This window comes from Aedes albopictus, chromosome 1 (assembly GCF_035046485.1).
Source record: "Aedes albopictus strain Foshan chromosome 1, AalbF5, whole genome shotgun sequence".
NCBI lineage: Eukaryota > Metazoa > Arthropoda > Insecta > Diptera > Culicidae > Aedes > Aedes albopictus.
In genome coordinates this window covers 92,693,313-92,704,874 of record NC_085136.1, presented here as the reverse complement: position 1 = coordinate 92,704,874, position 11,562 = coordinate 92,693,313, and the positions used below count along the sequence as shown (strand labels likewise).

The window sequence follows — 11,562 nt, the reverse complement described above, 5'->3', positions numbered from 1 at the left end:
AAAACTAAGTAATAAGAAAGGGGAGCGGACCTGGTGTGATGGTTAGAACACTTGATTGTCACGCCGAGGACCAGGGATCGAATCCCACTTCCGACAAACTAGCAAAACCCAAAACGTAAGTTCTTCCTTCGGAAGGGAAGTAAAGCGTGGGTCCCGATATGAACTAGCCCAGGGCTAAAAATCTCGTTAATACAGATAAAATAAAATAAAATAATAAGTAATAAGAAAATCTGATAATTTAAAATAAATTAGTCTGTGAATCAATACCATGATCCTTGAAGAAGTAACTTACAACTAAATAAAAGACAATGTAAGGACTGTTCAATTTATAAAACGGACAACTTTACAAGGCTATAAAAAGAAGACGCGTAGTTCAAATTTAACCACCCTTGCTTCGTTGTTCAGTACATCATCTTTCATTAAAGTAATGATTTTTGAATCGAATAAAAATAGTTTTATTTCATAGAAAATCGGCCAGGTGTCAAATGAGGTGAATTTTACGATTACTGAAAATTGGAAATAAATATAAAATTACTGTTCACATATGGTATATCGTTTTCAATATCAGAAAAGTATGTGCCATGCTGCAGCAGCATGAGTAATAAATATTCTGGCGAAGTTTCAACTCAATTGGAAAATTAGTTGTTGAAATATTAAAGTCTCAAGTGTGATTCGATTTTTTGAATAAAATTCAATTGTAAAGCAAAAAGGGCATGAACATATTCAATAAACATTTTTTTATACATCCAGTCGAAAGTAGGAATAATGTGGTTTCAAATGCGGAAAACTGCTTCCTTATAGCATTGCTGGTTTGGTTACTGTGTGCCATTACAGGCACAGTAATCAAAACAGTTTCGTTCTTTGAAGGTTCTTCCAAATAACAATGCAACCTAATGCAAATTTTACAGTCGAAAATCTGCATAAATGGAGCAAAAAGTATGGGTTTTTTTTACTATGACCATCTTTATGGATTGATTTTTTGATGAAGAATGCGATTAAAGTATTTTTTTCTTCTGCGTCATTCAGAAAGCAATATTCTTCTACTCTGGACAAATTTTCAGCCGAATCCGTTGTGCTATTGCATCACAGGACTTAAATAAATATGTTTTAATAATTTCTTTGTAAACAAGATAACTTACTATATTAAGCTGGAGACTGCTTGGTTCATTATTACTTTTCAACTATTGAGATTTACATTTAGTAGAATAGTATAAGGTTCCAATACATTGAAAACTTTATGAAAATATGCATGTTTAGTATGTGGAAAGTTATGTCGAATTTTGAGAAATGGGTTTTTATTGATGTTTTACGAAAACCGCTTCAGTTACACAATAAAGCACATTTGGCTTATTGTTATATTTTTCCTACATTTGAGAATAGCTATAGAAAGTTATGCATAAAACTGATAATGATTTTATTGAAAAATAAAAAAGATATCGCACAAACAAGTTGTCCGTTTTATAAATTGAACAGTCCTTATAATAAAATAAAATGTATGAAAGAACTGTTGAAGAGAATCTCATCAATAAATGCGCCATAATTTTTTTCGTTTGAATATTCTTGTTTCCTAATTTATATGTCAATGTTGTCCACGTGGACATTTGACGAACCCCCACCCCCCTCTCCATGGACAAGCATGGACTTTTCGATAACCCCCTCCCCCCTCCAAGCTGTCCACGTGGTATATGGACGGCCCCTAATGGTGGCAACGTGTTCCTATAGTGGTGGTAATTAAGAAAATTGAATGAGTTTTGATGAAATTCTGTTTTCGCAAAGCTCCTTCTAAGCTTAATGTCACAACTGAGACAAAGCCTGCTTTTTGGCTTAGCTTTCTCAAGCAGTAACACAGTTATTAACTGAGAGGTTCCAATGCCAAAGAGCATTTGGCATTTGTATCTCGTTTGGCTGACACGAAGATGTTTTATCTTGTATTTTATATCAAGAAAATTACCTGAAATTGAACCCGCCACCCTCAGCATGGTCTTGCTGTATACCTGCGTGCTTACCACTTCGGTTATATGCGCTATATACGTGAGGCAGTAGCAAGCATTTCTGAAACCCTGCTCAACTTGAGTTTATTTTTTCAATTATTGTATAGTTTTCACTGGACGATATTCGCAAATCGTATTATAAAATAAGTTGATAGACGAAAGAACCTTACTTAATTATTTAGGTGTTAGATTTGTGGTTGTTCATTAACCACGTAGCCTCATTTCCAATTTAATGCCCTCTCCCAAGAAAACCCTTTGTGTACATTTCTATTTCAGACATTTATATAAAAAAAAGAAAATTATTCATCAACGTTTATTATTCAATTCACAGTTACTTCGAAGGCAAATCATGGTTTTGTCTTTCGTGATAAAACAATACAAATAAAAATCAATTTCATGTTCAAAAGTGCGATTTACAGTCATTAGTCACTCCTTCCAGGAAAGCTTCAACGCCTCCAACAATTTCAGCTTATCCCGTTTTTGGTTACAAGCTTTTACAGCCTTGCTTTGCTTGTCTTTCTCTTTCTTCTTCTTCCGTTCTTCAGTTTGTTCCTGTTTTTGTTTTCGAAGTTCAGCTTTATCGTTTTTCAGTTTCTCGGCTTCCTCTCGTTTCTTCTTCTTGATTTCCGCTTTTCAAGTTTAAGCTGTTCATTTCGTATTTTCGCAAGTTTTCTCTCCTCGACTTTGGCTTTCTTTCTCACTACTTCATTTTCCTTGTCCAATGCGACGAATTTCGTCGAGCCGTTCCGATGCCGTCAAAACTGGATAGTACTTCCTTTTGTAATTCCTGTGAATACTGCTTCTGTGTGGAGTTGGTGGCATCTGAAGTAGTTCGGAAATACTCATTTTACGACCTGCAAAGTTGTCATCAGTTCTTTCTTTCAGTATCCTGGGAGAAGTTTCGTCTTCCCATTCCGCCTCAGACAATGTTCCGTCATCCATGTCGTGAAATTCGTAAGAGTTCCCCTTTCCATCTCATGGAACGTTACATCATCCCCATCATCGAGAAAAGGTGAATCCTCTTCAAGGTTGGATATCATGGAACATACTTCCAGTGGTTCGCAATTCGCTTCCACGCTGAACGTATCAAATGGCACAAGTAACAAGTCATACAGATCCTTGATAACTTTGCCTTCTTCCGAGATGATAGACCCTTCGCTGAACCCAATGATGCGCTGCCTGCCAATGCAATTAATCGCGGCTTGGATCGTTGACGTTGGTATGATGACTGAATCCTCCAAAATCACGTCTTGGGCATCAAGCTGTATATTCATTTCGGGAGGTATCTCAACCGTGGCAGGTGACACTGCGTCAGTTTCAGCCACCTCGATTCCGTTGACGTCAGATACGGCAGGGACCGTTGTACTCCGGACTACTGATTTAGCAATGCACTTTTCATAGTCAACACCATCCGGTCCGAAAGGAAAAAGACCGCACACTTTAAATCCGCTAATGATACTGTTTTTTTTTATTCCAGTCTTCATTGCTTCTTGCAATACCGCGGGAAAGTGACCCAGGGTGAGAGTTTCTCCTCTGTGATCATCCTGTCAGTCAGTTACAGCATTCTTCCACGCAGTTTTGAGGGGTTTGAATATGGCAACGTCTGCAGACTGGGTGATGCGAGTGGTGTTCGGGTACAACGCAATAAGTACGATACCCAAATCCAAGCATAATTCGGCCACTTCTGCAGCTGTGTGGGAGGAATGACCGTCAACGAAATACAGCACCGGAAGCTTAACCTTTCCCTTTTGAAGATGTTTGAGGAAAACGTTTCGGATGTACAGCATGAAATTGGTAGTGTCCATCCATCCTTTAGAGCTTTTGCCAATTCCCCAATCTCCAGGAAACATGCGTAGAAGCTCTGCAGACAAACGCTGCATTGGAAGAACAACTCCCGGTTCTACAGCAGATCCATCTGGTCCGAATATAAACATTACGGTGATGTTTTTATGACTGTCAGCATGTTCGACTTCGAAGACATTTTGGCTTCCGCGACAAGCAAGTACAGCCTTTGTCTTCGGATGTAAGAAGAATGATGTCTCATAGCCATTATAGACTCGGGTTGGGTCCAAAGCAGCTGCCATAAGGTCATTCTCCTCCATGTAGGACGTGATTGCCGCAAACCATGTCTGCGAAGAAAACCCTTTAGCCATTTTTGTCCTGTAATAAAGAACAAATATGAGAGAACTAATCAAGTGTATGGAAAGTAGAAACTTACCAGGTTTGTTGTTTGTGAAAGGATTTGGACGAGGACAAGCTTCGAAGAAGGTTTTCACCTTGTGCAGCAGCAATTCTTTCACCACCGGGTAACCTTTTCTCTGCATACTGATGACGTATTGCACAAGTTTGTGTTCTTCGGCTGTAGTAAGAACCGTTTGCGGACCTTTTCTTACTTTGGTGGTCCATTTGCCGCTAAGCCGGTAGCGAACGGTAGACTGAGGAATGCCATAGGCTTTGCACGCAGCGTACAACGTTTTTTGTTTGGAGGTCACTGTGGGGTTCGGATACGTCGTTGGAAATGATTCCTCGATAATCGGTCGGCTTTAGTAACTTTATATTGCGAAGCAAAAACACCACCGCGCTATCGACGTACTCACTCACTTGCAATCCCTGCTTCTTCTCTGTCCCCCTGCATCTCTCTCTACACTAGACAAATAACACTTCTGCATTTCTTTATGAAGTAGTAAGGGATAAGACACTACAACCCCCCCTTAAGTTTCTTTAGTGTGGCAAATAATCTGCAAATTTAACAGGCTCTTTCCGCTTCCGCTGCAAATGTAATCGTTGATCACTTGGTTCCCCAGCATCTGATGTTCCTGTTTGAACTTCCATGTTTCTGCTCGAGCTTTCAGCTTCTTGACTCATCCCTGCTTCTTCATTCGGTGAAACTGCTTCATTTCCACTTGCGCCTAGCAACTTTTTGAGGTGGGCAATATTTCGGCGACACTCTTTGCCAGTTGTCGACGACTTCACGGTCACATCGGCTCCACTTCGGCGAATGACGGTATGTTCTTCAGGGGAGAAGTCTGTACTAAGTTTGTTTTCTTTACGGAACCTTTTGACCAACACCTTGTCCCCGACCTCAATACTGCTTTGACAAGCTCGTCGCTTTTGATCAGCATAAGCCTTCCCCTTTTCCTTTTGCAGACGATCGTGGTCGCTAGCTCCTTCATCAACGGGTACCTCGCGAGGAATTTGGGGTAATTTGTTACGGATTTTCCTTCCGAACATCAAATCGAACGGAGAACGTCCCGTTGTAGGATGAGGAGTGGAATGATAGGATAGAATGTATTGGTCCAACGCTTTTCTCCAGTCTTGGCCTAACTCCTGAGCAATCTTCAATCTCTTTAATATGGATCGGTTCTGTCGCTCTACTTCCCCATTTTGCTGTGGCCAGTATGGTATGGTGTTCACTAGACGGATACCCATCTCTTCACAGAACGACCTGAATTCATCGCAAGAAGTGCTCAGCTGAGGCCCATTATCGGCGCGTAGAGTTATGGGCACACCATAACGGCAAAAGATTTTGGATAGTTGCAAGATAGTTGCGTTCGCTGTGATCTGTGTCATCTCACAAACCTCAATGAAGCGACTGTAGAAGTCTACGACAACAAACAGTGTCTGTCCCTCCGGTAATGGTCCCAAAAAGTCTACCGCAATGTCCTCCCAAGGTCCATAAGGCATGTCCTTTCGAACCATCGGTAAAGGTGGATCAGGTGCAGAAACCAAAGTACACGCACGACACTTCTTTACAAAATCCTCTACATCGGAATCCATTTTAGGCCACCATACAGCACACCGTAAGTGAGACTTCATCATTCGTATTCCGACATGTCCCTCGTGAGCAACACACAAAACCCGACTACGTAACACAGCAGGTACAACAATCCTGTCAGTTCGTAGAAGAACATCCTCACATCGGCAAAGTTCATTGGCAACAATACGGAAAGATAACGGAAGGTCGTCATCCTTATCTTGATCTATGCACTCCAGCACACGGCAAATCTCCGGATCTTCCTGCGATGCTCTAGCTATTTCATTCCAGCCTAACGCAGCTGTTGTTGCCGCCGATAATGCAACCTGTCTAATCGCGAGTTCTTCCGATGGATCGAAAGGTATCGGTTCATGCGTCCCAAGCCGAGATAAAACATCTGCTAAGTTTTTTTCTCCAGGTATGTAGACCACCTTGTAATCGAATGCTTGAAGTCTCAATACCCATCGCTCGATTCTAGCGCAAGGTCTCGAGCGTACGGTGAACAGAAACTCCAAGGCCTTGCAATCTGTCAAAATGTCGAACTCACTTCCGTACAGGTATGTATAAAAACGTTCAACACTCCAAACAACCGCCAATGCTTCCTTCTCAGTTTGGCAGTACTTTGTCTCCGTTTCTGTTAACGACTTGGAAGCACAGCTGACAACTCGGGTGCATCCTGCTCTATCTGTTTGCAAGAGTAGAGCCCCAAGTCCCGTAGGACTAGCGTCAGCCATCACAGCTGTGCGGTCCTCAATATTGAAGAAACCCAATGACCGGGCACTTGCCATAGCAGCCTTGATTTGATCAAACGATCGTTGATGTTTGTCAGTCCATACGAAAGCACAACCTTTTCTTGTTAACTGGCGCAGAGGTTCGTCGAGAGTAGCCAAGTCAGGAATGAATTTGTTTAAATAATTCGCCAACCCCAAGAAACTTCGAACCTCCGATTCGGTAGCAGGTCGACGAAACAATAGAATAGCATCAATCTTGGAACTGCATGGATATATACCTTCGGCGGAAATTGTGTAACCTACAAAATCAATTTTATCTGCACGGAATACGCATTTGTCCCAGTTAAGTTGGACTGACCGATCCTTGAAACGTCTCAGCACCTCGTTCAGCCTTTCGTCATGCTCTTGTAGATCCTTTCCTTCGACCATCACGTCATCCAGATACCAACACGTCCCAGCACAACCCGCCAATATCTGATCCATAACCTTTTGGAATAACTCTGGTGCACAAACCAGTCCAAAAGGAAGCCTTTTAAACCGAAAAAGTCCCTTGTTCGTGATAAATGTAGTTACATCTCTCGACTCGGGCGCTAATTCAACCTAACAAACACGTTATAACTAAATGGTAAATCTTTATTCAGTTTTATTCAAATACCTACCTGAAGGAAAGCGTCTTTGATGTCCAACTTGCTCCAGATTCTTCCTCTACCCAGGCGAGCCAGGTACTCATCAACCACAGGCATCGGATGACGTTCTCGCAGTACGGCTTTGTTAACTCGTCGCAGATCCAGGCAAATTCTCGGTTCGCCATTACTTTTTCCTACAACTACGAGAGGGGAAACCCACGTTGCAGGACCGTGCTTAACTTCGATAATATCCGTTACTAAGAGTTGATTCAGTTTCTTGTCGACTGCAGCCTCGAGAGGAATCGGGATACGCCGTACCGGCTGAAACACAGGCTTGATTTCGGGGTCTGTGTGGATGTGTACCTGTACGTCTTTGATTTTCGGAAACGGCTCGACCTGGGGAGCAATGCTATTGATGTGCAAGCCCACTTGAAGAATTCCCAACTGCTTGGCCGTTTTGTCCCCCAAAATACTCCTTTGTCCACCTTTGATGACAAAAAACTCAGCACGGACGGTTTTTTCACCAACCTTCACATCAGTGACAAAGGTTCCAAGTATAGGTAAAGGGTTGTCGTTTGCATATCCCTTGAGAATCTTACTGCTGCCTTTCACACACTCTTGTACCACAAGACGAGACTGCTTGAGATTTTCCCATACTTCGTCAGGTACAAGGTTCACATCAGAGCCAGAGTCTACCAGTAGATCTAACTGTATCCCCCCGACTTCGCAAGGCAGAACGTTGGTTTCGTTGCCGGAATGGAACGTATAGTAGGTTTTAGAGGATTCCGTTTCTTTGATTTCAGGTTCAGGTCCAGATCGCTCTACAGCTCGCACGGTTTTCGTCTGCGAAGGTAGTTTTCTCTTGCGAGATCGGCAGGTCGATTCGAAGTGATCAACTCTTTTACAGGCGTGGCATACTTTTCCTTTAGCGGGACAGGTTTCTGAAGTGGAAATATGATCGCGACGACCACAGTTGTAGCAGGCATAGCCGTCCTTTCCGCTAAACTTGGCCCTAAAGCCTGTTGGATTAGACCGAAATTTCTTCTGCAGTGGAGTAGGCTCGTTCCCGATTCTCAAAACCTGCTGGCCGAAATCAGTTTGTTCGCATTTCCTGTTAAATCCCTTCACCTGATGATCTAAACCTTCCAGTGTCACGCCCAATGATTCAATCTCCGCCAAGGATCTGTCCTGTTGCAGTATTCTACGCCGCAGTTCTTGAGACTGACAACCCTTGATAATGGTATCAATGAGGAATATTTCGCTCAGTACCTCTCTTACTTCTTCCGCATATTTGTCGAATCCGCAATCTGAGATCTGCTGCCGCAAACGTAGGATGAAATCAGCGAATCGTTCTCCTTCCTTCTGCTTTATCTGCCGCAGCTTGTACCTTTCTAAGCAGTCCTGACGATATGGTTGGAAGAATGCATCCAACGCATTGATCGCGACATCGTACCATTGCTTCTGCAGAGAAACTAGTGGGAAATTCTCTCTGTCTGGCAAGTTCTGGAATACACGCTGCAACTGCGGACCTCCTAGATGTAGCAGCTTTGCTCTTCTTTGCTTCTGATCACATATCCCGTAGGCATCAAAATAGCACTCTAGAGCACCCTTCCATGTCTTCCACTCCTTGAATAGCTTCTGCTTTTCAATTTCGTCACAACGAAATTGTGGGAGCGGTCGTGAGTCTTCCATCTGCAATTATAGCACAATATCGGAAATCCTAAACCATATTTTCTTTATTGTGCCTACTAACAATAATAATAAAACACAGTGAACACGAAATTTATCAAAAATCATATTATATTTATTTTATTTCGAACATCATGAAACGTCGGACCAGGCTTATCTGAAGATCTTTTATTCGCACCCGTGAAATATTGTTTCACCTCCTGTTTGTCGAACAGGCACGTACCAAATGCATACACCCTAAAATGAAACAACACAGGCTTGTGTACAATGTACACAGGCTTGTGTACAATGTACACAGATTTGTGTACTACTAGATCAGCCTCCACCCCTGTGTCAAATGTACACAGTCACTTTTCTGGCTCTAGCGCTGGTATGGGAGCAAAGTTCAGAACTAATTTTCTCTGAACGATGACATGCATTATCAGGAATCGATCAGTGCAAAAATAATTGTTAATTTTGTTTTCATGCCACCGCTGGAGCCGGAAAAGTATCTGTGTACATTTGACACAGCGGTGAGGCTGATCTAGTAGTACACAAATCTGTGTAACTTCTGTAACCGTGTATAGTATTTACATCCCAGAAACATATCTAAATGCCCCCCCCTCCAGTTTTCCAAACAGGTACGTTTAGTATTTCACCAAGCTGATACCCACTAAAATATAAACAGTAGAGCCCGGAAGCATAACCCAATACTTCCCTCCTGCTTTTCAAGCAGGTACATTCAAACATTGCATCAAACGGTACCCGTGAATGAACATTCACCTCCTGTACAGTTACAGGTACAAACAACTTCACTGTGACCCGGAATCAATTTTGTGATCCCCTCCTGTTCTCTCAACAGGTACGCACTAGAAAATTTACAGATTTCTTCATTACCACCCACTGTAAACAACGCATTTTTTCGGTATCTGATAGGTTGTCCTCGTTGTCATCACACTGCCACCTCTTTCTCTTTTTTTTCAACATTCCCTCTCACATCTCTTTGGTTTCATAGTTTGTCACTACACACATACTATTACGTATCAGTAAATATCTTGCGCAAAAATCTGACGCCATCTTCCAGCGCAATGCCAGCAGAAAATTTCCCCTAAGTAACCATTTCGAATCAATTTTTCGCGGAAATTCATTTCTCACCTGTAATCCTCAATCCTCGTCGCCACTTTGTGGGGTTCGGATACGTCGTTGGAAATGATTCCTCGATAATCGGTCGGCTTTAGTAACTTTATATTGCGAAGCAAAAACACCACCGCGCTATCGACGTACTCACTCACTTGCAATCCCTGCTTCTTCTCTGCCCCCCTGCATCTCTCTCTACACTAGACAAATAACACTTCTGCATTTCTTTATGAAGTAGTAAGGGATAAGACACTACAGTCACCAGCTCCATGCAGCGAGAAATTGCCGCTTCGTCGTATTTTGAAGCGGCCTTCGTCGACGAATCCATTCTGTAATGAATTTAATAGTCTGAATGTAATGTTACCAGCTGTAATTTATTATATTTACCTGTTGTTACACCAGAAAACTGCAAAAAATGTTCACTGTTATTATTTTCGGTTGACTCTCACATGTAAACAATGGAATACTACCACTATGGGAACATGCATATTTCTTGTGCCCATAATGGAACAACGGGAAAAAATCACAAAATAAGAAATGTAATTGCTGAAATCCACTGAATTTCAAGAATTTCATCAAGTTTTGACATATTGGAATCAATGACATTAGAAGTAACTGCCTAAATGGCGTGTTTTACGCTTAAGTAAATGAGGTCATTACTTAGAAAAACTTAAGAAATTCACCGCAAATTATCTACAACTTTTAAATATCACATTTCTAACATGTTAAGGGACAAAACACGTAAATTTATCACTCAATCGTTGCGTACTAAAGTAATGAATAATTTTTATTCAATGAAATGGTGTTAGTATAGGTAATTTTCGGAATATCATGTGTTATATTGCATTGCAACCACTATTGGTACTAGCACCACTAAGGGAGCGTTTACCCTACTAGCTTTACCCCAAACCCCCGTGTATTCATATAGGAAGAGGTTCGCGTCTGCGCTGATTTGACAGAAAGGTTCGCTCGCTTTGCTGGCCGACCGTTAAATTGAGAGGGGACAGTTTTGAAACACCACTACTGTCACGTCGGTTCGTCGGGGCTACGACAACGGAGGAAACGACGACGCTAACGCAGCGGAGGACGGAAATGAACCAACTCCCACGTTGAGGAGGGTTAAGGATGCCAGCTCAAAACCAAAAAAGTAGCTTGTAAGAATGGTATCGCAGCTGAACTCATTAAGATGGGCCCAGAAAAGTTGGCCACCTGTCTGCACCGGCTGATAGTCAGGATCTGGAAAACCGAACAGCTACCGGAGGAGTCGAAGGAAGGGGTAATCTGCCCCATTCACAAGAAAGGCAACCATTTGGAATGTGAGAACTTCAGAGCGATCACTTTTTTGAATGCCGTCTACAGAGTGACATCTCAGATCATCTTTCGTAGTCTTTCACCCAAAGTTAATAAGTTTGTTAGAAGTTATCAAGCCGGCTTCATCGACGGCCGATCGACAACGGATCAGATCTTCGGCGTACGGCAAAATCTCCAGAAATTCCGTGAATACCAGGTCCCAACGCATCACCGACTTCAAAGCGGCATCGACCGCGGCTTTCCTGGGAAGCTGACTAGACTGATTAAAGCAACGGTGTGCAAAACTGCGTAAGGGCTTTGGGTGAACTATCAAGTTCATTCGAATCTCGCCGGGGACTGCGACA

General features: G+C 42.3%; 1 pseudogene; it reads right to left on the bottom strand.

Annotated features, from left to right (window-relative positions):
• Window positions 1-1,962: 1,962 nt before the first annotated feature.
• On the bottom strand, window positions 1,963-10,780 carry LOC134285283 (uncharacterized; annotated as a pseudogene).
• Between the last annotated feature and the right edge of the window lie 782 nt (window positions 10,781-11,562).